The sequence below is a fragment of the Mustela putorius genome, unplaced genomic scaffold (assembly GCF_011764305.1).
Source record: "Mustela putorius furo isolate JIRA1106 unplaced genomic scaffold, ASM1176430v1.1 tig00003858_pilon_pilon_pilon, whole genome shotgun sequence".
In the NCBI taxonomy this organism is placed as follows: domain Eukaryota; kingdom Metazoa; phylum Chordata; class Mammalia; order Carnivora; family Mustelidae; genus Mustela; species Mustela putorius.
Genome location: NW_025422010.1, coordinates 53,170,063 through 53,194,495, shown reverse-complemented (window position 1 = coordinate 53,194,495; position 24,433 = coordinate 53,170,063). Strand labels below are relative to the sequence as shown.

The 24,433-nt window shown below is 51.4% G+C and overlaps 1 long non-coding RNA gene across 1 annotated transcript; it reads right to left on the bottom strand.

Annotated features, from left to right (window-relative positions):
* Positions 1-4,229: 4,229 nt before the first annotated feature.
* Positions 4,230-7,155, bottom strand: LOC106005160. The gene is made up of 3 exons (XR_001178339.2): positions 5,672-7,155; positions 5,517-5,585; positions 4,230-5,278 (listed from the first exon to the last, which is right to left on the bottom strand). It is a non-coding gene; the product is annotated as an uncharacterized LOC106005160 (long non-coding RNA).
* Positions 7,156-24,433: the final 17,278 nt, after the last annotated feature.

Sequence of the window (24,433 nt, the reverse complement as noted above, 5' to 3'; positions counted from 1 at the left end):
TCACACCTTCCCGGGGCAAGGTTCCCAGACTCTAGGATTTCATGGGCTAGAAGAAAAGAAAAAAGAGAAAAAACAAAAACCCTCAAGGATTAACTTCAAGCAACAAAGGACATAAAAGTAAAAGTACGGCTCATTATTTCCAAAAGCCAAGGACATTGTGCATTCTCAGAGGAAGAAAGCTGTCGTTGGCAAGCCCGAGCCACCAGGCAGCCGTCCGACATTGTTCTCATTTCTCCCATTTGGCCAAGGAATGCTGAAAGCCTGTCACAGGCCGGTGCCAGGTGTCAGCCTGGCATTTGCGAGGCACCGTTTCGGGGAATCTACACATTCAGTCGGAAGTTTCTTTAGAAAAATGGGAAAAGCTAACACTTCCGGAGCGTTTCTCAGGGGCCAGTCCCTGAGCCCAGGTGGTATCTCCTGAAATCACAGACATCGCCCAGCGCTGTTTACTGGTCTCGTATTCCAAATAAGGAAACTGAGGCCCGGACGTATTAAAAAAAAAAAAAAGTATCCATGGCCAAGTGAGAGAGGAAGGTTTTAGTCAAGTCCCCTGACTCCGGGGCCAGCATTTTAAACCACGATGCTGCATTTTGTTCCTTAACAGAGAGGAAGACTTGCAGGACAACTTGGGCGGGTTTTCCCGAGCTCTCCATCAGCTTCCAGCTGAAGACACACAAGGGTCTCCCTGGGACTCTCTCTCCCGAAGCAGAAATACTTAAGAGATTTAAACGCAGCGCTGCCTGTGTCTGCTTCCTGCCCCCACCGCTGGCTTAGCTCCGGGTCCCATCTTCCTGCCTGGCCTCAGGGCGGCTCCTCGTCTGACACCCAGGGTGGATCCCGCCTGTTCTCTCCAGTTGCTATTCCTACCCCCATCCGTCCCGAGGCTTCCTTCCTGCCTCCCGTTTCTCTTCAAGGTCTTCCCGTTTCGGTGCTTGGCCTTGATGTCTACCTCCGACTGAACCTCACCATCAGAGTTTCAGAGAGATGTTGCCAGGAAGAGCCCCTTTCTCTTTTTTTTTTTTTTTTTTTTAAAATATCAGCGACTTAGTGCCCATCGACAAAGTCTCAGACAAAAGCCGATGCTGGTGACACCAGCCACAGCGGACAAGGTGACTAATTGATGAGAAACTGAACTGTCCTCCTGTTCCAACATAGGTCTATTACTGTGTGAATACTTTATCAGTTCACCATTTGTTGATTTTTTTTTTTTGAAGATTTTATTTATTTATTTGAGAAAGGGAATGTGAGGGGGGAGGGTCAGAGGGAGAAGCAGACTCCCTGCTGAGCAGGAAGCCCGATGTGGGACTCCATCCTGGGACTCTGGGATTATGACCTGAGCTGAAGACAGTAGCTTGACCAACTGAGCCGCCCAGGTGCCCTCCTGATTCGGTTTTATTAGCAATCTCAGAAGGAGGGAAGCTTTCATGAAGGCTATCCTATACACTTGAGGGAAACGTGCTGCCTTATTTGATACGCTGTGTGTATATTAGAACATCGGCATCTAGGCTGGAAAGGAGTCTTAAATCTCCCCCTGACATTGTTCCAGACAGATGAAAAGGCCTTGCAGTTCTAGAAATTTCTAGAGAAGGCTCTTCCATCCTCATTGCTAGGAATTTTGTCTTCCTTTAATCCAAATCCTATCTGCTGTAGTTTAAACGTATTTCTTCTGGGTGTTCTTAGTAAAGCTAAAAATACTACCATCCCTTTTACTTTTTAATGTAGACTTCTTATCTGAAGGAGAAAATTATTTGATCTCTCTGCATTTTCCAACCTTTAGAAGCTAACCTTTCTATCCTCTTTCGTACAGTTGTAGAACTCGGAAGGGACTGCAAATATATCCCATTTAGAGATTTTCAAACCTAGCACTTCAAAGTGCCCCATGGGCCAGTGCCATGCCAGGGTCCCAACCCAGCTGTGCCAAGTCAGAATCTTCTCGAGTGGGACTCCAAAATTTATTTTTAACAAGCCCAGGTGACTCAGATAGTCATCTGGGAACCTTGAAAAAGTCCATTTTCTTCCTAAATTTCCCCATCCTCCATGGGGAGGGGTCCCCATGGAACCCATCCAATGAGGGCACAACTACTACATCCCAAGAAAACCCTCCCCATGACCAGAGGCACCCCCCCCCCCACCAGTCATTAAAGTCTTTTCCTTTTACTAAGCTAAAATTTGCCTCTTTGAAGTTTCCATGAATTATGCTAGGTGCGGTCCTTGGTGTCGGAGTATTTGTAAGTTTCTCCATGAACTTTTCCAACCTCAGAAATATCTGAATCACATTTCCAGGCCAACATTAAAAAAAAAAAAAAAAAAAAAGTTGGCGGGGGATGCCTGGGTGGCTCAGTCGGTTAAGCATCTGCCTCCGGCTCAGGTCATGATTCCAGGGTCCTGGAATCGAGCCCCACATCAGGCTCCCTGCTCAGTGGGGAGTCTGCTTCTCTCTCTCTCCCTGCCCCTTCCCCCACTCACGCTCTCTCTCTTGTGTGCTCTCTCTCAAATAAATAAATAAAATCTTTTAAAAAAGAGAAAAGAATAAACTGTCCCTTTCTTCAGTAACTGGTCACATGCACAGGGAAACTACATATCCAGTTGTCCAAAAGCCTTGGTTTAGTCATCAGCACATCGATGAAAAAGGAATTGTCAAAAAGTCTAGCTCAAAGTTCTCAGACTTTAGGGTGAATCAGCACCACCCAAAGGGCCTGTCAAAGCCAATTCCTGGGCCCCACGCCCTGAGGATCTGCTTCAGTAGGTTTGGGGTGGGGCTTGACGATTGGGTTCTCTAGCTGCTGCTGCTGGTCCAGAAAACCACCCACCACCTGCCTTTGAGATCCAGGGGCTAAGGAGTGCATGCTGAGGGCAGCATTTATTTCCCTGTGGAATGAAAAACTTCCACATCAGAATCAGCTGGCAAAGCTTTCAAAAGTGCCAGTGACTAAAGGACTCAGGATCCCAGCATTGCAATGCACTTTCCACTTAAACCTTCTTGCTAAAATTTGAGACCTCCTCCACTGCGGGTTGGACATTTTAAAGAGCTTTGGAGAGGCCCACGGTTCTCAAAGTGTGGATCCCGCTCAGCAGCGTGAGCATCACCTGAGAACTTGCTGGAGATGCACAAAACATTTGAGCCCCTGGCACAGAGGAAGCCCGTGGAAACGGTCAGCGCCTGCCCCCCCCCCCCCCCCCCCCCCCCCCCCCCCCCCCCGCCCAACGCACACACAATTATTTCCCCTCGCTCTGCTTCTTGCCAGTTTTGTTTTGTTTTCTTTTTCACCAGAGAACGTGTAAGTTTATTCTTTTGGAATTTCCTAAATTTCATGGGGTTGACGTGCCAGGTGGGGAAGATGGTCTGGAAAAGAATTCTGAGTTTGAAGGAAGCTTTTCTACTATACTGTGGGCTTTAAAAAAAAAATGTATTGTGGGAAAAGAACCATAATATAAAACATGCCATCTTCATCATTTTAAGTGTAGCGTTCAGCGGCATGAAACACATTCCCACTGTCGTGCGACCATCACCAACCCCCATCTCTGGAACTGCTTCAAGCCCCCACTCCCCCACCCCCGCCCAGACTGCAACGTGGTCCCCATTAAACACGAATTCCCCACCCCCACACCCACCCCTACAACCCCTGGCAACCACCAGCCTACTTTCTGTCTCAGTGAAGTTAACCGTTCCAGGTACGGAGTCAAGCGGGACTTGGCCTGCTCTGGCTTATTTCACTTAGCAGAAGATGCGCCAAGTTCATCCACGTTGCAGGATGTGTCCGAGTTTCCTTCCTGTCCCCCTCTTCCTTATTTTCTATGGTGGTTCGAAAACACATCACATCCCCCAGATTAACCATTTCGAAGTGCACCTCTCAGTAGTGTTAAGGAGGTTCACGTGTGCAAAGCGGAAAGTCTCCCCTCAGGAAGCCCCTCCCAGCCACGCCCCCAGCCACACCCCCAGCCACGCCCCACCCCGCCCCCAGCCCCAGGCCACCACCTTTCTACCTTCTGTTTCTTTTTTCTTTTCTTTCTTTCTTTCTTTTTTTTTTTTTTTTTTTTTTAAGATTTTATTTATTTATTTGACAGAGAGAGATCACAAGCAGGCAGAGAAGCAGGCAGAGAGAGAGAGAGAGGGAAGCAGGTTCCCTGCTGAGCAGAGAGCCCCATGCGGGACTCGATCCGAAGACCCTGAGATCATGACCTGAGCCGAAGGCAGAGGCTTTAACCCACTGAGCCACCCCGGCGCCCCTCCTTCTGTTTCTGAGGAATTCGAGGACTCCGGGAACCTCAGGTGGGTAGGATCAGGCATTGTCGTCAGTCTTTTCAGGGCCGGCTCTTTTCAATCAGCATAACGTCCTCAAGGTTCATCCAGGAGGGAGCAGAATTCCCTTCCTTTTTACGGCCGGATAATATTCCGCCGTGTGGGGGGCCCATTTTGTGTACCCCCATCCACGGCCGGGCCTCCGGGTTGCTGCCCGCTTTCGGCCGCCGTGAAACTGGGAGCACCGGAGCGTGACCCCAGTGCTCTCCGCCGAGCAGCGACGCTCTTCTGGCCGCACACGCGGTCCCTCGCGTTCCTGAGCCCCACACGGGGAAGGCAGGAAACGGACTGTGACCTGGAGGGTTCGCAGTGGAGTCCTAGCTCGGGGTGAGTCCAGGGGCCTGGTTAGAAACGGCAGCTTCTGCAGCGGATCCCAGTGGATCCCAGCTCTTCCTGCTGACGGCGGATCCCAGTGGATCCCAGCTCTTCCTGCCGACCCCCTCCCCCACCCCCGAACGTGTTCTGCCGCAGAAGCAGGGGCCACACCGACCTTACACTGTTGGGTCCCGCAGGCCCCGGTCCCTGCCCCGCCGTGACAGGAGCTCAGTGTATATGCTGATGAGCGGACAACGCTCAGAGCCAGGGGCTCCAGGAGAACTTTCTAGATCACAGACTCTCTTGCCTTCACCCAGGGTCCAGGACCACGGTTTTACCGTAGTTGTTGTTACTTGCTCCGATATGTAATCGGGTCTAGAAGCCCGTTCTCTCCGTTCAGAGCCCTCCCTGCCGTTCCTAGGCCCAGCCCTTTCTTGTTCATGCCATACCCCTTCCCTGGTCCTGATGGCCACTGGAGTTCTCCGTGGACAGCCCCCTCGTGGACACTTTGGACCTCCGAGTCCATTTTCCCACCTCTGGTCTCCAACGCTGGCGGAGTTCCCATCTTGCTTTGTCTTTGGCCCCTGGAGACATGTCTCAGAGTTAAGACGGGCTGAGCCTCCAGCCTGCTCCCTCCTGCTGGCATCAGGTCTAGCTCCTGTCCTGCAGAAAGTTGGGAGGAGGACCAAACAGATACTTGCCGGGTGACCTGAAGCTCTAGAGCGGGCAAGCCATGGCAGTCTAGCATGACTTCTGGGTCGCAGAGGACTGTGACATACAAAGTCCCCTGGACTTAGATGGCTCAGGGTTGGGGCCCCGAGTGATGGAGTCAGAAGATGTGAAAGGCATCCCATACCACCCTAGGTCCTGGGAGCCCACAGACAGGAGAGATGATGTTTACCTTCCAAAGTACACTTGTTCTTCTGCCTAAGATTTGTGGCTCAAGTCTTGTGATGGGGAATTTAAACACCTAGTGGACAATGAAAGACAGACGATCCCTGCTGGCTCAAATACACCATTTTATAAATGCTAAGATATCCCTTGGTTCACACTCACCCAACCTGTGCCGCACAAGCTTGATTTTGAGCTGTCCGAGGTTGAGGACGGCCAGGGTCTCCTTGCATATCAAAGACTCTTGGTCAACCCAGCCAGTCCAGCTCCTGGAGAGTTATACCAGGGGAATCTGGAAGAAAATGTTAAGCGCTGGTGTCGGTAATAAAATCAGTGGAATGTGAAGAATTGAGAATCAAAGCATTTGCCAGAATTCTTCTCTGGATACCCTATAAGATTTGCTGGGTATGCTAGACTAGTGTGTAATTTCTAAAAGTGTTTTTTCGTGTACATCTTTAAAATATTTATTGAATAACGCCTTTCGTTGGCCGTGCCAAATTTAATTTGTATACTAAGTGAAAGCAGTGACATTTGTGATTTCCAGTGCCTCTCAGTTGTCATCAGCACAGTGAAGTATTCAGAATTAATCTGGTAGGCAAGGCTATTATCCCTAGCTTCTATATTGCTGCATATAAGAGATTAAGGAAAGTTCTGTGCTGCAGAACTCATTTTCATACACACACGGCTTACAAGAAAGAAAAGAGTGCTATTTTAAAATGTGTATTTTCAAAGAACAGCAGCTCTCCAAGTGACAAGAGAGCAAACAGAACTGCTTTTAGAATGAAAGGGTAGGGTAAGTCGGAGGCAAGGGACCACACAGGTTTGGATGACGACTACGATGCAGTTCTTACTCTTGGGCTTGCATCTAGTAGAGTGGGTGAGACCAGTATACCAAAATAGTAGTGACCATATTTTCCAGATTCAAATGGAGGACACATGGGCTTGAAAAGAATGGGCGCACTGTGAGGGGACTACAGGACCAACTGTTTGGAATGGTAGCCGACTGAGGACATGTGTCGCCGTGCTTAGAACCGAAGACAGTAAGGAGAGCTCTTGAGGAGTGATGTGTGGTGCCACGTGGCTTCACAATGCCATATTGTCCTCAGTGCCCCCGAGTTGCCGAGCGCTCAGCACTCCCTGCCCGCGGTCCCCCCTTCACCAGGTGCCGAGCCAGGGGCGGCGGGGGACGGTGTCTGGGCCAGCTGCACACTCCCCTCTGGCCAGTCACATGCGTTCAAAACACGGGAACCGGCCAGGGCTGGATGGTGTCAGAGCCTCGAACACCGAGGTGGCATCAAAAGCCCAGATCTACCACTCGTTTCAAGTTCTGGAATAAAAATGTAAAATAATTCTTTACACAATATTTCATACTACTGGAGAAGAAGGAGAAGGAGGAGGAAGATGCAAAGAAAAAGAAGAAGAAGGAAGAAGGAAAAAAAGAGAAAGAAAAATCTGTTCGGCCTGAAGGGAATCGGTTATTTACATATTGCCCGTGGAACTAAAAATGAGTTTATTCTCGAAGAAAAGGAATCCGAGATTCCATAACAAGGTATCAAACCTTTATCCCTTTAACCCCATAGTTTCACTTGAAAATAGTTTTATACAAAATACATAGTAGCATGATTTACAAAATAGACAATGACGGGGCGCCTGGGTGGCTCAGTGTGTTAAGCCGCTGCCTTTGGCTCAGGTCATGATCCCAGGGTCCTGGGATCGAGTCCCGCATCGGGCTCTCTGCTCAGCAGGGAGCCTGCTTCCTCCTCTCTCTCTCTGCCTGCCTCTCTGCCTACTTGTGATCTCTCTCTGTCAAATAAATAAATAAAATCTTAAAAAAAATACAAAATAGACAATGAAAACCACTAATACTCAAGAATAAGGGAATATTAATCCATAATATTGATTGGTTGGGAGGCTATGCTGGTAATGGAAATGTGTAAAGGAAATAGTGAAGAAAAGAACATGAGTTTGTATGTACATCCTGAGTACAGCTTTGTAAACTGATGTGTGTTATCAATACATACCCGGAGAGAGTTTTTGTGCAACAAATAGCTATTTTGTGTTTTTTCGTTTTTTTTTTTTCTCTAAGTTGCTTGCACTGTTTTGTTTTTTATTTTTTTTAAAGCTTGGGTATACGAGGGTGTTGTTTGAACCATCACGGTTTCATCTCACTGAGTTTCTTACCGGGTTATGTTCTCGCAAGGCACGATTCAAGTAATGTGTTACTATTAAAGGAACGGTCTTTGGTTTATTACCATATTTTGACAAATTACAGGCAATTCAGTGTTGTCTCTGTAATAAAGTCACTCCACGGTTTTAGGATACTTTCTTGGCAGAGGCAGAAGGACAGTCCCTATCACTCCCATCACATTCAGGAATATGCTGGGTCTCGGTCCTGGCAGTGTAGGTCACACATGTGAACATCAGCTGTCACGTGACAGAGCTCAGAAGCGAGGAACTGTTGGGATATTTACAACAGTGCTGTTCCCGAATTATTAATACCGTGCTTCCTGAGCTTTTCAGTCTTAAAAATTAATTAAAGCTCCTCTTTTTTTTTTCTTCAAGATTCTAAACTGATTGAGAGAGAGTGAGGATGTGCACAAGTGGGGGGAAGGGCAGAGGGAGAGGGAGAGAGAATCTGCAGCAGACTCCAAGCGGAATGCAGAGCCCGACGTGGGGCTTGATCTCACCACCCTGAGTCACGACCTGCGCCAAAGTCGGGAGTGGGATTCTCAACCAATTGAGCCACCCAGACACCCCGACTTACATCTCCTCCCCTTTAAATGCCCTCTTTGGGGTCCCTCCCCATTCCCCCTCTTGCCGACTCGTACTTTCTCAGCCAAGACCCCCCAAGGAGCCTGCTGTTGTCTGCAGCTTCTTTCAGGGGGTTCCTGGTTATGAGACTCAGTAAATGCTTTCCTGAGCTCTCTGCAACACCGAGTGCTGGGGACCACCTGTCTCCTTGGATCTCCCTCCCCCAGCGTGGGACCATGTCTGACGCGCCAACACATGGGAGCAGCGGGTGTCGAGGACCCGCAAGGTAAGGGCTCCGCAGAGGGGCTTGCCCGGCAAGGCAGGCCACTCCTCATCCCCTAGGCACATAGCTACCCTGGTCACCAGCTGAGCACAAAGGAGGGAGTGGATGCCAACAGTCCCTGCTGGGACCCCACCCCACCCCTGCTGGGCCACAGGCAGGTGGCAGCCATTCTGGAAACTTCTGATATAGGACAGACACAATGGCAAAAGCCTGTGGAAACAGACGTGGCCACCCCATCCCCGTGCTCTTTCTTCTCTCCAAAATACGGAGTTGAGGACTGGGTCTCTTTGTGGCCAGACCCTTCTTTAGAAAGTTCTGGAATTCCTCCCTGCAGTACTCAGCTTCTAGTAGCCAAGTGTGCCGTCGATGAAAGCCTTCCACGACGGCAGAGTGGACAATGGCTGCCAGAAAGGGCTGCAGCCAGAATGGGGGTAGGCATGAGGGGCGGCCTCCTCAGTCCCACAGAGGGCTCCAGGCAGCCCCGCGGGGCAGCAGCTCCGAGCTCCCGGTCCACAGACTGGAAGGCAGAAAGCAGCTGACCCAAGCAGGTTCTGAGCCTTCCAGCAACACCAGCAACACCTCTGGGCTCGTGTTCTACCTCACAGTCCAGGTTGGTCCTGGCTGCCCTGGTTTCATGGCATAATCTGAGTTTGAAGGGCGGGAGCCAGGGAGGGGCCTGGCTGTCCTCCTTGAGGTCCAATGGCTAATGTCCTTGTCACAGACCCTGGAGGGGGGGTCTACTGTGCCCGCATCTCGCTCTACTCAAAGGCTCATCTCAGCCAGTAATAGGCAGAGACTGGTCTCTGGGATTCCTGTCTGGACCCAGGAGCCCTGGGAATGGCGCTCAGTCCAAATCCCGCACAAAGCTCGGGTCTCTGTGGGCCTTCAGGTAGCACCTGCTTCTGGTGGTGACAAGGAGCAACCCAGGACAGAAAACTGAGAACAGAAGGAGGGACGAGGGAGGGGGTGCTTGTGTGTGCATGGGCCTGTGTGCGTGCGTGCGTGTGTGTGTGTGTGTGTGTGAGTGAAGGGTTGGCGGTGAGCTGGTCCCGCTGCCCGACCGACATGTGAACTGGGCAGTTGTGGGCCCCACAATCCTGAGGGAACAGCAATACCTGGGTGGACATTCACTGTCTGCCCCTGGGAGCCGGAGAAAGAGCTAGAAAGTCTCTTCTCCCCACACATTTCATTTCTGGGACAGGCAGCCCGCAGAGCCGGCCAGCTGGCAAATGGCTTTGTCCCCCTCAGCTTCCCTGTCTGATGAGAGCTCGGGAGGGGGTCATGGGGGCGGCTAGAGGCTTCCGGCTCCCTGGGCTAAGCGGCGGCCACGTCTGTGATGCCCGTCGGCAGGAAGGCCTGGCGACTTCCAGAGCTCAGGAGACAGAGAGACTGAGGCCCCCTTTCAGCCCCTGTGGAGACCCTCCCCTCCCCCCACCAAGGGCTGGTGTTAGGAGGTGGGGCCACTGGGGGGTGCTTGGGCCGTGGGGGTGGGGCCCAGGGAATGTGGGTGGCGCCTCATAAAGGAGGCGCAGAGCCCCTCGCCCCTGCCGTCCTCCCCGTGAGGCCTAGGACGACAACGAGGAGTCCCCACCAGAACGGACCATGTGGGCGCCCCATCCTGGACACGCAGCCGCCAGAAACTAAAGAACTTTCTGTTGTTTACAAGCCACCCAGTCGGTGGTATTTTGTCATAACGGCCTGAACAGACTCGGACAAAGCCCAAGTCCAGGCAATTAGGCCCCCCGCGCCCCGCGCCCCCAGCCAGCCCACCCCATCGCCCTCGCTCCTCCCGGGTTTCTCTCCCCACCTCAGGACCTTTGCTTCGGGTCGGCTCCGGCTCCTCTCCTGACTTGCCCTCCCCTCTCACTCAGCTCCTTCTCTTTCCCTCTTCCCGCCGTGGGGAGCTCCTGGTTCTAGCAAATCAGAGCCTGGTGGCTGCAGCCCTGGGAACCTGGCAAAACCCCAAACAGACACCAGCGCACCCCCCTCCCTGGTCCCGCCAGAGCCGCCCGCAGCTGGGCTCGGGGGCCACCGCCGTGTGGACCAGCTGCTGCCCATCTGCTGTCATCCCCCCCTTTTCTCCAAGTGACATCTCCCATATCAAAGACACTGCCCAGCTGTCAAAATAAGGGCTCGTCTTTTCATACAGAGGACAGAACTGCTGCAAAGAGATGATGTAAACACGGAAACAAAGTGGAGGAAGGGGCGGTGGCTGGGTTGCCTTCCTCCAAAGTTGCCGTTTTTCCAGAAGCCTGGACCGAAATGACCTTCGTGGGTCCTTAGAACAGTGACTGACAAGCACATCCTTCCAGCCAGAAAAGCCTGCATCAAAGGAAAGCCAAGAAAGGGATAGAGAGTTTGATCTCCAGAGGAGAAAGACGGACAGCATGCAAAGTGTTCAGGACAGAGGGACGGCCAGGCCTGGGAGTTAATCATTCCCTGGGTCCCCGCAGGACAGTGTGGGAGGCGCACACTGCAGGCAAAGTGAATTCCTAGGTAAGATAAGCCAAGACGGGCAGCCTGGATGCCCGGAGGCATGAAGTAGGGTGACCTTCTTAAGCCTTGACGGGAGCTTGTCCTCTGTTTCCTGAGAAACACCCCTCACGGACACACCTCCTCCCGAGAATGACACTTTCTCACATCAAACTGAAGGCCCTCCTGCTTTGTTCTTGCCCTGTTACCCTAAGCAAACCACATAAATGTTCTCTGCCTCGGTTTCCCCAGTGGTAAGGTGAGGAATCTGAAGACCAGACCCGGGGATAATTTGGAGGCTCCCAGGAGATCCCGGTTGGGGCCCTCCACGGGGGTGGCACTGGGTATGGAGATGCAAACCCGCTGGCGGCCTGAGTTTATTTTTAAACGTCGCTGGATTTCATACGACATAATGATAGTCCGCAGCGTGTGCTCACGGTGCCCGCCCCACCCACCACTTCTGTGTCGAAGCCATCCAGCCTCCAGTCAGGCAACAAGGTCAAAATCAGATCCAGGAGGAAAAGCGCTCAAATGTGAGGCTCTCCTGCTCCCCCGCCCCCTGCCGGCCACCAGCACGGGGAGGCCTGCCCCAGGGGGATCAGTAGGCACCGAGGCTTTGAGACTGTGGTCTTTTGGGCCCAACTGTAGCTGCTGAGAGCTGCTGTGGAAAACACACATTCCAAAGGATGTGGTGACCCGAACCCATGGAAATCCAAAATCCCTCCTCTATCGGCCCGAAGGCCCCAGAGCGGGAAATGGAGGTTCTGTGGGGCCCACAGCATCATAAAAACCCCCAGCCTAATAAAAAGGGGGCACGTCTCACTCAAACAAGCGCTGCAAGGATTCTTGATCCCTCAGTTAATCCTGAGCACTGAGAACAGAGCCGGGAAGCTGGGTAGTTCCTCCTGGGATGTAAGACCGGCTGAAACGCTGCATAAGCATCCAGCACGCAGAAGCTCCAGAAGCCACGTGGAAGCAGCTAGAAGTCACTGCAGTGCGGAGTGAGGTGGTTAATCTAAGGGCGGAGGTCCAACACCAGGAGGCGAGGATGGTGTCTGCAGACTCAGTGCCAGACTGGGGACAGGTCGCTGTGATGCGGCTGCCCTGGCCATCGCTGGAACGTGTGGGTCCAGGAGGTAAGCGCAGAAGGAGGCTCTCTGCCCGGGCAATGAGTCCTTTCTTGCCGGTGTCCTTTGGAATAGCAGCTGTGCCTACAGTAACCAGCTAGTAAGTGGACTGAAGAATGGAGAAAAATATCTAGAAGGAGCATCGCCATAACCAGGGGCAGAAGTGACTCCGTGATGAGCAAGTAGTTTCAGAGCTGGCCCTGCCCTACTGCTCCTGGGGCCATAACTAGCCATGGCTTTGGATGAGGAAAGCGTGCATTGGAAATTCTGCCCTGGGGGACGTGTTATGCGGTCTTTTAGATGCTCACCTTTCCTAGGAGAAGCAAGCTGTGCCTGCTTTTATCCAGTGTTGGACTCTCTAAGACATTCTCCACAGCAGATCAGAACCGAAGGGGCCCTACCCAAGGACTGCCTTAGCAGATGGGATGGCCATTCCGCTTCGCTCTTGGATATCAGAGCTAAGAGGCGGTCGGTGATGAAGGGGAATCAGAGACTTGAGGTGTGGAGGTCTGGAGGGAGCAGGTCTGTGAGCAGGTAGACGAAGCTGGCGGGGGACAGAGAAGCACCCAGCAGATGGTGTCCAGGGAGAAGCAGAGGTGCCCAGGGAGCAGGGCCCTGCTGGCCAGCGCGCAGAGCCCTCAGGTCCAGACAGTGACCCACACCAGTTCTCACCTGTCACGGGTATCCTAATAATGAATTTTTTTAAAGTAACCTAAGGCTCTTACTAGAGCAGAGACATGGGCCCTGCTGGTCTGGGAAATGATAATATTCCACACGGGTGCTCGGAATCTGGTGATCTAGCAGCTGCCTAGAAATTAGGCTTTGGTATCGTCATCAAAACACGAGAGTCCTGGTTTCTCAGCATATCCAGGCCGAGTACAGTTTAATACCCTCATGACTAAGATAGCTGCTTACTTTGATGTTCCTTATTCTTGTTATTGTTAGGGAGATTAAGGACTGCTTTTACTGTGATGACTGTTTGCAGAGTCTTCATATTCTCAGCGAAAAGGGGGCAGGAGAGGAGGAGAAGGCAAGTGGAATGTGTCCTTCCAGCGTGAAATAGTGGCTGGTTTCTTTAGCATCAAACGAGAAGGCAGAAAAAGCCAGGTACTCCTGGAGGCCTAGAAAACAAGGCATGTTTGGCAGACAAGCTTATTCAAGGTCCTGCTAATTCCCCAGGGGTATCTGTGTCAACCTCTTCAGGCCTCCAGAGCGTTCTACGACATGGCAGGTTCCTGTCAGCTAAAGCCCGCTGTCTCTCGAGGGTCACTGCTTCCGAGCCCTGGTCCATCAGGACAGCTGTGCTTTCTGCTCCCAGGCAGAAGTCTGGTTTCCAGTTGGAGATGACTGTTAATTTGGAGCCTGGAAAAGAGCACAAGGCATCCACGGGAGGAACTCCCTGTGGGGTTTGGGGCACAGGGAAGAGGACGTGTACTTTCTAGCCACACCGCCACCGGGCTGGGGCTGTGTTGGGTGTTCTCAAGAGAGGAGCCCCTGGAAGCTTCCCAGGCAGGGCTGACCTGCTGGCCGAGCACGCACCGCCAAAGGGCTCCCGGGGAGCCCAGGTGACCGACTTAGCGCCGCCGGGGTGCGGCGGGCTGTCCGTTTCCGAGCCCCGGGTGGCTCAGAGCTGCTCGCTGCTCACCCCACTGGCCGCTGACGAGGCCACTCCCTGCATCTCCACCCCGATGCCTTCTTCTCCGTCCTGGTGTCCAGGCAGGGAGGTTTCTGCCCAGGTAGCGAGGTACAGAAATGACAGCTTGGTCCCCTGGCCCTTAAACACGGGGCATGGCTCACGGGGGCACATCAGGACCACCGTGCCTTTCTGTTTCAGGACCCACTTCCTGCTCGCCTCAGCTCCACCTCCATGAGGCCGAGGAGGCCAGAGCATCGGAGGTAGTGACCGGGGCCCTTCGGATGGGTTTCAGAAAGTCCACAGCCCCCGGAAACAGCTGGTGATAGCCTGTGGACATGTGCATGGGAGGGACCTGGGAGGCCAGAAGGGTTTAAACCACTGAGATAGGGGTCTCCTTATAGGAAAGGAAAGGTGATCGGAGTCTTGGAGTTTTCTCGAATAGGAGGTAGACAAGCAACTCCAGTGTTTCCCACCAAGAAGTGTAGAACATCGAGGGGAGTCCAGGCTCCAGCATCGGGAACGTGTCCCGTCTCTGTCACTGAGTTGTCTTGTGACCCTGGGTGTTTCTTATCCTTTTTGAGGAAGGACAATTGTGTCCCCTAAATACCCGAGACCCGAAGCCCTTCCCCCGGGGCATGGCGCCTTCCGTGGCTTGGCGCGTCCCTTCCGCGACCCCTGTCCCGCTCTCTCCCGGTTCCCCCGCTTCCTACACGGGCCTCCTCTCTCCTGAATGTTCTCTTTACCTCCGCGTGCAAACCAAGCCCGCTGGAGGGGGGCGGTCCTGAGGGCAGTGCTGCGGCTGAGGCTCCCAGGTGACCTCCGTGCGGGCCAGGTGCTCCCCTCGCTCTTCCAGCACCCCTCCCCCCTCCCCGAGCCTGCCACCCCCCATCCTTCTCTCCTTCCTGCCCCTCCATGCCTGGTTCTAGGGGTCTCCCGAGAAACAGAACCAAGAGTACAGAAAGGTTTATGGTGAGGGACAGGTGTGTGCAGTTACAGAGCTTGAGAAGTCTCTCGATCTGGGAGGGAGGCCCACGACCACAGGCAGGGAGCTCCAGTCCAAACCCGAACACCCAAGAACCAGGAGCGCCAATGGTAGCAAAACCCTGGCTTCTGTTCCATCAGAGTCCAGAGTGCTAACCATTACACCATGGAGCCCCGCCTGCTTCTGTTCCATCAAACCCTGTGCCCGCTCCATGTCCCTGCTCATGTGGTGGCCCCGATGGAGACAGATGCCCGCCCCCATGGGCCAGTCTTTCCTTAAATGCAGGACCTGAACATGCGGGACCCTTCCTGCTGCCCAGCACACCCACCCTTCCCCGGCCCCCTCCTGCTTGCTTCGCTCTCCGCAGACCCCGTGGATCTCTTCATCCTCCCTCTCAGCTGCTCATTGGGTTCCAATTTCAGGCGACACATGTCATTTCTGCAGATTTCATTTCCCGCTGCTCTGTCCCCCAGCATCTGTGTCATACCCTCTCTTGGGGGACAAGGGCCAGCTGCCCCTGCTCGCCTTCACGGCAAGACGATTCCGTTCATGGTCACGGTCACTCACTTTTCTCCTCCCCTTGTTGACTGAAGCTACTCCACTCAGACCCTCATCTGCTCCTCTGTGGAAACTGCCCTTGCCAGAGTCACCAGTGACCTTGAGGAGATCATCAGTGTCAGGCCTCGGTCCTCATCTTAGTGACCGGTCTGCACACCCTCCTTGAGGCATGTTCTTCATTTGTCTTCCCAGACTTTTCCACTGTCACCCGCAGCCGCATCCTTCATCTCCTAGTTGGTGCCACCCCCCTCCTCTGGCCACTGAAGTGACTGAGGGCTCGGTTTTGGACCTATTCTCCATCCACACTGCTAATAAATGCCAGCAGCATGGTGACGGCTCCCCAGTGTCCCCCTCCAGCCCAGAACACTCCCCTCAGGCCAGGCTACTACATCTGACTGGTCTGTCCACATCTGTGCGTGGGTTTCTAGTGGGCCTGCCCCTCACAGAGTTCTCCCTAACTCACTAAGGCCACCAGCTTCCTGGGAGAATTACTACCAGAGAAAGCATGAAGTCACCCTGCAAACGGCAGACATGAAGCAACCCTTTGGGTTCCATAAGCAAGCGGAAGGAAAGCTCCAAGAACTGGATGTCGCCAAGGAGAAGGGCCGCCTTCCTAAAGACTGCTTCAGTTATCGTCAGCGGAGAGACTGAACCGGGAGAAGCTCCTTCGAGGTGAAGATGAGCTCATGGAGAAAAACGGGCAGGGCGTGCCCTTCAGAGGTCACACCAGAATGGAATGGGGGACTCCTCCCCTTGCCAGGGCAGGGAACCTTCCCAAAGCCTGTCTTACAGGAAGGAGTCTATCACTTCTCTGGGCCAGGGGCTACCGTGCCTTCCCTCTTCTCCATGGGAATTTTGTTGTTTCTACTTTGCCACTGTGTGTTGGGTGTGGGGAGTGGGACAGACAACTTACCCCCCTTAATTCACTGGTCACCAGCACACAGGAGCGACATATGGTCTTGAGGGAGAAGAATGTACATGACTAGAGATCCTGGGTGCGAGTTTGAGTTGTCTCCCAAGGGAAGGGGATGAGCGTTTCCATGTGTGGGAAGAATGAGATGGTTTGATGACCAAAGGGATGGACTGTGGCAGAGACAGTGCAATATCCTTTCCTTGTAGGGTCACTGGAAAAGCAAGTTTCCCAGTCTCCTTGGTAGTGGGTGGGGCTGACCAGCTTAAGTCAATGTAATACAGGCCAAGAGTGGTCCGTAAAAAATTACCCTTGTGGAATCCTCCCTTTTATCCCCTCCCATGGTGACCGGGGAGGCCACATCTTGTGGACATCAGTGCCTTGGGATGGAAACAACCTAAGTCCCTAACTGACTGCGTGACACAAAGTCCCGGAACGACCTTCTGACCCTTGTGACATGAGTCCTTTCTACCGTTCCACCTGAGACCACGCTGGACTCAGAGTAAGACTTTTAGAGCATCAGGTCACTGAGCTTTTAGGGTTCTGTGTTAGTTGGCTTACCCTGACTTACACAGAAGGTACTCAGTAATTACAGTGACTGAATGTTCTAATTTCAGAGCCCAAGCTTTTAACCATTGGACTCTCTTGGCTGGCCTTCTGTATGCCCGCCCTCCCCCTCTCTCTTTCTCTCTTTCTTTTTCTTTTTAGAGATTTTCATTTATTTATTTGAGAGAGAGAGAACATGAGCAGGGGGAGGAGGCAGACGGAGAAGGAGAAGCAGATTCCCTACCGAGCAGGGAGCCCGGACAAGGAGCTCCATCCCAGGACCCTGAGATCATGACCTGAGCCGAAGGCAGATGCTTAACCGACTGAGCCACCCAGGTGCCCCCTTCTCCCTCTTTCTTTATAATACAAAATTCTTTTCTGATGTTAAAAGTAGTACTTGCTCAAAATTCAACAACAACAAAAACAAATAAACTGATTAAAAATGGGTACAGGACTTGAACAAGCATTCTCCAAAGAAGATGTGCAAATGGCCAACAAGCACATGAAAAGATGCTCTCAACACCATTTGTCATCAGGGAAATTCTAAACCAAAACCACCACGAGTTATCACCCGAGACCTGTCAGGACGGCTGTTCTCCAGAACCCAGAAAATATCAAGCATTTGGGAGAATCTGGAGAAATCAGAAGGCTGATGCCCCACTGGTGGGAATGTGAAATGATGCAGATGTGGCGGAAAACAGCACAGCAGTTCCTCAAAAAACTAAAACCAGAACTATCCCACGATCTAGCAATTCCACTTCGGATATATACTGGGCCTCAAAGAGCATTAGCATAACACTGCTAATAACAGTAGGATTAGCCACAACCACCAAAGGTGGAAGCAACCCAAGGGTCCACCGAGGAGTAATGGATAAACAAAATGAGGGGTACATACAACGGAATATTATTCAGCCTTGAAAAGGAAGTAAACTCCGACATGCTACATGGATGCCCCTTGAAGACCTTATGCTCAATAAAATAAGCCAGCCACTACGACAAATGTTGAATGCTCCATTACAGATTCTCCTTAGGGAGGCTCAAATTCATGGAGACAGAAAGTATAAGGGGTTGAGGGGAAAGGGGAAGGGGGAGTTGCGGTTTAGAGGCTACAGGATTTCAGCTTTCCAAGTTGAAACAGTTGGGAGGTTGGTGGCCCAGCGAACTGCATGTACCCTTGCAGATTGGCGAAGATGGTAAGTTTCATGTTAAGTGTTTTACCACCATTAAAATTCTTTGAAAAAGTTATTACATGCTTATTTTTAAAACATGGCAAAATACAAAGCAAGTTTTAAAACACAGTATCCTCGCTCCCTCCAGGAGAGATTACCACTGTTGAGAGTCTTTTTAGGTAGCGCAAGTGGAGTTGTTTTCTAAAACATTGATTCAACAGCATAGAGGGAAAGCCCAGTCTTGGAGAAGAAAGCAATCCTGCTAGAGGGAGTGAGGATTTGCCCACTTTCTGCTTCCAGGCAGACTGGAACAAAGACAGTATTTCTGTCTTCACATTTGAATCTGCTGAATATTGTCTTTATGACAAGAAGCACAGAGGCCTCCAGCAGAGGCCAGCATTTGGACAAACTATAACTCGTTCTAGATTCAGGACCATACAAATGGATACCTGGGGCATTTCTTTCTTTCATTTACACACATATTCATTCATTGCATAAATATCTGTTGATCGTCTGCATATGCTAGACCCCCGAGCTGCGGGTTCAGGACACAGCAGGGAATAGAAGAGGACACTTACCTTCCAGTTGGGGAGAAAAGCTGTAAACAAGTAAACAAACAAATTTCAAACGGAGAAGTGTTCTGGGGGGGGAAAAAAAAAGGACAGGGTGATGCTATGGAAAGGAAGAGACAGGGAGGAGGAGCCATCTGGGCCGAGATCTGGAAGATGGGAATGAGCCCCCGCAGGAAGCGCTGGAGACACAAAAGGACATTACGTCACTCACGTGAGCAGACTAGAGGAGTCTGTGGCGATGACGTCAGAACAACGGTTAGCTCCGGGAGGACCCGGGCTCAAAGCATGAGGGAGCCTTCTGGCGAGCCGGCGTCTGTTTTCTCTACCTGGGGGAATATATACGTACAGGATTGTGTCAAAGCTCCCTGGGCTGCACACTCTAAAATGTGTGCACTTTCTTATACGAAGGTTGTACTGCAATAAACATCAAATAAAATACCCCCTTCCCAAAAAAGAAAAGAGAGCACGGAGCGGGGCGCGGCGGGGTTTCCAGGCGGAGGAGCCATAAAGCACAAAGCCCTGCAGGGGGCGCCGCCCGGGCCGGAGGAGCGCGGGGCAGCCCCGCGGGGAGGCGGAGGGAAGGGGCCGCCGCGGGCACCGTCGCAGCAACTGCCGTTATCCCTGGGGAGAGAACGGAGACTGGGGCCCTGAGACCAGGGATGTTTAACTGGTTTACCCTTTTTTTTTTTTGTTTTTGTTTTTAATGTTTTTGAACATGTCTCCATGTTTTCGATGGATCATTTTAAAAATAGATAAATGAGGCCATTTGCATTTGCTTTGTGTTTTCCTGCTTTCCATCCGTTGTTCGCAGGAAGCCGATGGCTTTGAAGGGCCTTTCCTCGTCTCAAGGGAAGATGCAGGGGTGTGAAGCCCGCCCGACTTCGTGTCTGGGCGGCGGTCCTGCCCTGTCCGCTCGGAGGATCGTCGTTGCTCGATTCCAGGAAGACCCGGAGGGACCCGCGGGGATGCGGGGGGCGAGGGAGGGGTGCAGGCGGGGGTGGGGGGGGAAGCTCCTCGCTGCATTCCTCCCACAGTTACCGAGTGCTTATGTGGACAGACCCGGCTCGTCCCGCAGACGCCCCCAGGGCCAGTCTCCCTTCCCCACCCAGGATGGACGCAAACGCGGAGGCCGCAAACCCGAGGCACGGGGCGTAGGATCCCGGGCGGCGGCGAAGGAGGAAGACATCCGAAAGGGAAGATTTCCGGGCCTTGCGGGGCTGCCTGCCCGTCTGGGGAGGCTGCGTCCCCAGCCCCGGGCCAGGACCCTTCCTCGCCTTCCTCCAGGCGCGCAGGGGAGCCGGCGCGGGGGGCGCAGGCAGCGGGGAGGCCCGGCCGCGGGGACTCGCTCCTGCCGGGCCCGCGGGGTGCTCGTGGGCTCGACGGGGCGGGCGGCGGGCGGGGCTGGCTCCTCCTCCCGGGGTCCCCACGCCTCCCGCAGGGACAGCAGGGACGACAGCCTGCGGCGGTCTCAGCAGTTTCTGGAGTCAGCATCCTCCGTCCCGCACCACGACACTCCCGGGGGGGCGGCCTCCTCTGGGCGGCTCTCTGGTTTCTAAAAATGGCTTGGAGAGCCTGGGCGGGGTGGGGGATTCCTTCCTGAGGACCTGACGATGTCACAAACCGCCCCCCCCCCCGCGGGTCCCAAGAACCTCCTTGGAGCCAGGAGATGCGACCCCGGGCGGCCCCTGCGCCCTCGAACCGCATGACCTTCCATCCCGGCTTCCACGTGAGGGTCTCATCCCAGGGCCACACTGGGGCCTGCGCCCCAACCTATTTTTGTCAAGTGCGTATTTTCAAGCTTGCTTATTTACGGAGAAGCAGTCGGAGGCTGGATTTGGTCACAAGTCACCACCAGACTTGGGGACAGCAGGAGTCCTCTGTCCCCTCAACTCCTTCTCCAAAAAGGCCCGATTTCTAGGGAAGCCAAACTCTTTGTTCCATTGAATTCTGGAATCAGGGTGAGAATTTCCAAATCAATGAACCCGACTCAGCGAGTGGCCTCATTGCCCCACTCCTGGTGGGGGATGGCAGGTCGTCCCACTCCTGGTGGGGGATGGCAGGTCGTCCCACTCCTGGTGGGGGATGGCAGGTCGTCCCACTCCTGGTGGGGGATGGCAGGTCTCTGGGCGCAAAACCGCGGCTCAGCACCTTCGGTTTTCTTTGTAAGTCTATGTGCATGATTCCACCACTTCAAAACCTCATTCTCAGAGGGGCTGTGGCTTCCCCAGGCCACACTCAACAGGGAGATTACTTAGGGGTACACCAAGTTCGAGGAACGCAACTAGAAACTGTGCTCTCCATGGGTACAACTGAAGAAACAAGCATGCTTAACATCAGCCGCACAATTATAATTTCTACTTATTTTCCTAATCATCAACACCTAGATTTCCAGCATCAGGACACCTGGGTTCTCCTGGCTCCAGTTTTTTGTTTTTTTTCTAATTCTGTTGAGACCTGGACCCTTCCCGTCTCACTCTTATTTCCCTCATCCAGTTTGAAACCACAGACGGCTAGAGGAGATGGAACTTTCTACAATTCTACCATTTGTTGCCTCTGCGCCCCTCATTCCTCCTCTCAATTCATTTAGCCGAAGGTTTCCCCCACCTCAGAGCTCAGAGTCAGGACCTCCCCGCTTCCCTAACCTCAGCAGCACCTGCCACCTGGCCCCTTTCTAATGGTCTGTCCTGACGGCAGACGCCTGCTTGACAATGTCCCTCCCCTGTGTCATCCATTTTCCTACATAGACAACAGGGGCAGCGGGCTCTGTGGCCAGTAGAAACATTCGTTTTTATTAGATCTTCCTGTCAGCCTGGAACGAGAGATGCTGTGTCTGTACCAGCCTATTCAATACAACTTTCTGCCATGAAGGGAATGTTCTCATCCAATATGGCGGCCAACTACTGAGCGCTGGTGTGGCTACTGAGACCGAATTTTAAATTTTATTTAAACATTTAAAATGTTTAACGGCTATTTTGAGGTATAAAAAGCATCCGTGAACAGCATATCAAGTGTTAAGATGGATGATTTGACATATATACCGGGATACCATTACCACAATCTAGACAACAAATAAACCTGTCAGGTCCAGAAATTTCCTCATGCCCATTTGTATCCCTCCATCCTTGCCCCCCACACTCAGGCAACCACTGATCTGCCTTCTCCAGTCTGTACTCTCTCTCTCTCTCTCTCTCTCTCTCTCTTTTTTTTTTTAAGATTTTATTTATTTGACAGAGAGAGATCACAAGAAGGCAGAGAGGCAGGCAGAGAGAAAGGGGGAAGCAGGCCCCCCACTGAGCACAGCACTTGATGCGGGGCTCGATCCCAGGACCCTGGGATCATGACCTGAGCTGAAGGCAGATGCTTTAACCCACTGAGCCACCCAGGTACTCTGTACTCTTTCTTTTCTTTTCTTTTCTTTTTTTTTTTTTTTTTGGTTTGGCTTCTTTTACTCAGCAAAATTACTTTGAGATCCATCCATGTTGTCTGTTTGTTTCATTTTATTGCTGAAGAATATTCCATGGTTTGGAGACGTAATTTCACCTGTTGATGGATACTTGGGTGGTTTCCATTTTTTGGCTATGAACAAATAAAGCTGCTATGAGCGTTCTTGCACTGATCTTCATAAAGACCAACACTTTCACTTCTCTGGGGTAAATTCCTAAAAGCAGAACGGCTGGATCAGAGTAGGTGTTTTGTTTACCTTGCTAGAAACAGACAAACTTCTCCCAAGTGCTTGTACCATTGTCCACTCCTGCCAGTTCCTCTACAAACCAGCCAACAACTGGTATGGTCAGCCGTTTCACTTTAGTCATTCTAATGGGTTTGTCTCATTGCTGTGTGTTGTTTTTTTTTTTTTTTAAGATTTTATTTATTTATTTGACAGACAGATATCACAAGTAGGCAGAGAGGCAGGCAGAGAGAAGAAGAGAAGCAGGATCCCTGCTGAGCAGAGAGTCCGATGCGGGGCTCGATCCCAGGACCCTGAGATCATGACCTGAGCTGAAGGCAGAGGCTTTAACCCACTGAGCTACATAGGCGCCCCTCATTGCCGTTTTAATTTTAGTTTTCCTGCTGCCTAATGATGGTGAACATCTTTTCATGGGTTTGATATTGGTATATCTTCTTAAGTAAAGTGTTCATATCTTTTGCCCATTTTGTAATATTTTTTTTGGTACTGAGTTTTGAGGGTTCTTTACATATTCTAGATGCAAGTCCCTTACCTTATCAAATACATGATGTGCAAATATCTTCTCCCAGTTGATGACTTGTCTTTTCATTTTCTGAGTGTTTTTCAAAGAGCAGAGTTTGAATTCGATGAAACCCAATTTATTAATTTATTGTTTCTTATGGATCGTGTTTTCAGTGTGGCACCTAAGAAATCTTTGCCTAGCCCAAAGTCACAAAGGTTTCCCCCCCTATGTTTTCTACTATAAATTTTATAGTTTTTGTCTTTACATTTAGATGTATGGTCCAATTTGAGTTAAATGGACCATTAAATGTACTATTTGGTATCTGGAGCAAGGTGGGGATTATTCATTTTTTTCCAATTGTTTCAACACCATTTGTTGAAACGACTATCCTTTGTCCACTGAATCACCTTGTACCCTTATGGAAAATCAGTTTTGGGGGCGCCTGGGTGGCTCAGTGGGTTAAGCCGGTGCTTTCAGCTCAGGTCATGATCCCAGGTCCAGGGATCAAGTCCTGCATCCGGCTCCCTGGTCAGCAGAGAGCCCGCTTCTTCCTCTCCCTCTGCCTACTGCTCTGCCCACTTGTGCTCTCTCTGTCAAATAAATAAATATATACATCCTTAAAAAAAAAAGAAAATCAGTTTTTGATACATGTGTGGGCCTATATCTGGACTCTCATATTCCACTGATGAATTAAAATTTAAACTTAAATAATGCCTGTGGCTAATGGCTACCAAATTGGACATTTCAGGTTTAAACTGTAAGCATCTCAGAACAGGTGCTACATATAAATCTCACCAGAGGAAACTTTTTGCTTTGCCTTAGGCACCAGAATAATTTTATCTGGACCTTCTTACCATATGACTGCTAAAGAGGAATTAAATTTTCACTGTTTCTCAGAAAACAGACTTCAATTTTCCTCTTCCAGCTTATTATTGGGTCTTTAAGGGCTGGAGGCCCAAAGAGACGGGGGAACTACAGGCTCTGAGGTCCCATGTTCCAATCCTGACTTAGCAACTTACTAGCTATGCAGCCATAAGCAAGCTGCTTCACGTTCCTTCCTCAGTTTCTGCATCTATAAAATGGGCATTGTGAGTATAACCTATTTCATAGGATTGTTTCAGAATTAAATAATGCATGGAGTGCTTAGGCAAATACCTAGTACATGATAAAGCCTTAAAGCTAGTCATTATTATTATTTCATGTGAAATAAAACACAGCAGCAGAAGCGGGAGACATTGTGTACTTTCTGAACCCCTCTGTCTTCAGAGACACTCTGCTGTGTTTTAGTGTGGGTCTCAAACACTCTAGCTTCGGTATATTCCATGGCTGTGCGGGTCCTGGGACCATTATACCCATTTGCAGATGAGAATTAAGGTACTTAAATATTTGTCCAAAATCAGTCAGCTACAGCAACTACCATTTGAGGCCTGAGCTGAAAACCTGGCTTACTTCTTCTTTTACTGCACATATATTTAAAAATACACTGATGAGGAACTCAGTCTTTTGTGTCCCAAATAAGGTTAAAGGAGTCATGTGGGGATGTCACTGCCGGCCCACAGTTACTACTGAATTAATTAATATTCCAGTAATACTGAACTTCAGAGAAGAGACTTTGCTATTCTGAAGAATGAGGACAGGGCGTCTAAATCCAGGTTTCCAGGTTTGTAAACTTTGTGCTTTTAACTTAATGATGTTCAAAGTCAATGGACCTCTGAGCAGCCTGGGAACTTC